Source organism: Hyperolius riggenbachi, chromosome 2 (assembly GCF_040937935.1).
Source record: "Hyperolius riggenbachi isolate aHypRig1 chromosome 2, aHypRig1.pri, whole genome shotgun sequence".
Lineage (NCBI taxonomy): Eukaryota > Metazoa > Chordata > Amphibia > Anura > Hyperoliidae > Hyperolius > Hyperolius riggenbachi.
In genome coordinates, this window is record NC_090647.1 from 279,991,404 (window position 1) to 279,994,629 (window position 3,226).

Genomic DNA, 3,226 nt, shown 5'->3' on the forward strand with positions numbered 1-3,226 from the left:
TTATTGGCTGGCTGGTTTATAGCTTGTAATAAATACAAGACACATGGAGACAAAGGTTCATATGTAGTACATTCTACATGTCACAGTCTATGGACAGTTTCTTCTACCTTGGTTTGCCTCAAGATCTGTAGAATACAGTAGAATCCCTTTATAGTAAACTCCAAGGGACCTGGCCAAGTTATTTACTAAAGCAGAAGTTTACCATATCAGAATTGGTCATGCATTTTATATTTATATAGACTTATTTGCTGGGACCTGCCAAATTGCAGCATTTAGTATCACGGCCCATGTCACATTTGACACACTGCAGCACCACCTGCGTCTCATGTCGCGTCTGAAGACTGCAACCAACATGCTCAGATGCAACTTCGTGGGGGAGGGGGCAACCTGTGCAGCACTAGCAAGCTCCCTGGCCGGTTGAACAGGAGCAGCAGAATTCACTGCCTTCAGTTGTTCGCAGAAAGGTCTTAGCGGTATTTAACAACTTAAAGGAGCACTGCAGCTAACTTTAGGCTATTAGGATTTTCCTAGTAGCATGTTTCTCATAGAAAGCGCAAAACAGTGCTGTTTACAAAAGTCATCTGGATAAGATTTATAGTGCACATACTGCACTACATAGTGTATACACACGCACTACTAAAGAGAACGACGGGTCCGTCGGACCCTCGCGCTGGGCGGTCGTTCTCCCGATAGTAGTGCGTGTGTACAGTCTGTCTGCAGACTGATGAGGCTGTTTCCTGAACGATCCGCTGAAACAGCCTCGTCAGTCTGTAGACAGACTGTACACACGCACTACTGTCGGGAGAACGACCGCCCAGCGGGAGGGTCTGACGGACCAGTCGTTCTCTTTAGTAGTGCGTGTGTACGCACCTATACAGTCACCAAGACAAGGTATTCATTAGGCTGTGAGATAACAGCTATCTCCTCTTGTCAGCTCAAAGCCCAGTTATTGTAATGCTGTGAAAGGTGTTGGGTAAATAAACAGGCAACCTGCCTATTTACCTAGGACATTCTACAGCATGGTACTTGGTGCTGAATGAACTTGCTCTAAAGCAGAATAAAACCCAGCATTTCTTTGCTCTAAAACAGGGGTCTCGCTGGCAAAAGCTTCCTTCTAGTTCGCTTCAGTGCTCCCAAGTAATCCGCCGCATCCCCGCCGCTAAACAAGGGCTGCAGAGCCCCCAAATCGCCCGGGGGGCTATCCGCTGGCATTTCCTGGAAGGGGCAGAGCTTTCAGCTCTGCCCCTCCTGACGTCAATCGCCGCCTCTCCCCGCCCCTCTCAGTGAAGGAAGAGTGTGAGGGGCGGGCAGAGGCGGCGATGCGCCGCGATTGTGAAATTCCTTATGCGGCCCAGCCTCATCCTGACTTTGCCTCCTGCGGCCCCCAGGTAATTTGAGTTTGAGACCCCTGCTCTAAAAGATTATTTACAGCATATTATATACTAGCACCATTTTTTTTTTTTTTTTTTTTTTACTAGAACAGCAATCAACTGGTTAAACACAGGACTTACAAGCTCCCTGCAGGGAAAGCTGGACGCATAGGAACTGGAGATAACATTATCTTGTGTTTACTTAATTGTATCAAGTGAGGAATGTAAACAATTCTCTGACTGTGCTCTTGAACACAGACAGACACTCAGAAAGCATTTCTGGGGACATTACAACATGAATAAACCGGTTATGAATAAAATGCAAAGGCAGCTTTCAGAGCAAAAAAATTGTTCTTTGGGAACTTGTAATTCCTAAATGAATAATTATACTTCTGCACAAAAGCAAATATAAGCATATGGCATATAAAAAGTAGGAAAACATGTTTTTATTGAATATTATGTCAAGAGTATTATACCGCTTTAAGGTGGCCATAAACTTATAGAATTGCAGCAGATTCGACTATCCGATTTCTTTCAGATGCCTGTGAAGTCGAATCTGACGTGTGCCACACACTAGGAACAGATTTCATTCTGAAATCGATCTAAATGCATTATTGTACCATTAGATCCAATGCAACTCTATAGGCCATCGATTTGTTGCCAGTAGCAGATCGACCTAGATTTTCCATCCTGTCAGAAAAAAATCGATCAAAACTGTCCGCAAATTGATCGATTTGATAGAATAGATTTCTGATTGATTCCATAGAATTGCTCAATGGCTGAAATAGACCAGTGTATGGGTCCCTTTAGGAGAACCAGGCTTCGAGCTGACAGAGATGAGAAAGATATTAGCTGTTATCACACAGCTTAGCTTCCTTTGCCTTGGTGATGGCTGTATCTGCATCTGAGCTATAAATTATGCAGACGACCTTTGTAAACAAAAACACCATCTAATGTGTTGCTCTTTCTAATAGAAACATGCTACTAGGGAAATCCCCATAGCCTATATTTTGCTGTAGTGCCCCTTTAAGAAAAATGCTAGGGCAATGTAAACTCCATTGGTGTCAGTGAAACCAGTGCACTCTACAGACCTAGTGCTGGCCTCTCTAAAAATCCTGCATTGCAGTGGCAGAGACTAGTGATTTTATTTCTGTAGGAACATGCCAGTCAATGTCAGCTAAAAAGGCAAAGCAACTCCTGTAAAATTAACTACCATAAAAATGTCTTAATTTTAAGGACCCGTTCTCAGTTTTTATGTTTAGTTTTATATGGACATTTTGTTCAGAGCTACATTTACTAAGTGTAAAGGTGCGTACACACATGCGACTATAGTCGTTTGTAACGATCGTTCCCCGATCTTTACCAACGACAATCGTTACAAAAAACGAACCACCGACTATTAAGGCAAACGACGAACGAGCCAAATCGCTACAAAAGAAAGTTCTGTCTCGGCGGATTTTAACCAACGACGATCGTTTGCAAAAGTAGTACATCGTTGGAAACGATCGTTCGTACTAGGCTTGACATGCGCATTTCACTATTTCTCTGTGAAACTTCATTTTTATGCGCAGGCGCAATAGTTGCTTTACGTGATGTAACGTTCGTTCTAACGATCAGATCGTTACACACCTTTTAAAACTATCTTTATTTAGGTCGTTCTTTCATCAATTAAAAGTTCGTTCGTCGTTCTCAACGAACGATCGTTGTCGCATGTGTGTACGTAGCATTAGAGTGGCAACAAGCAATGTTTGGTGAAATCTTTCTAATACGTGTATTTGGAGTTTGCGCAGCATTTATCATTCATTGTGTTTCACAATGGAAGCTGAATGGCAGTTCCCAGTACTGAGTGAAGGACC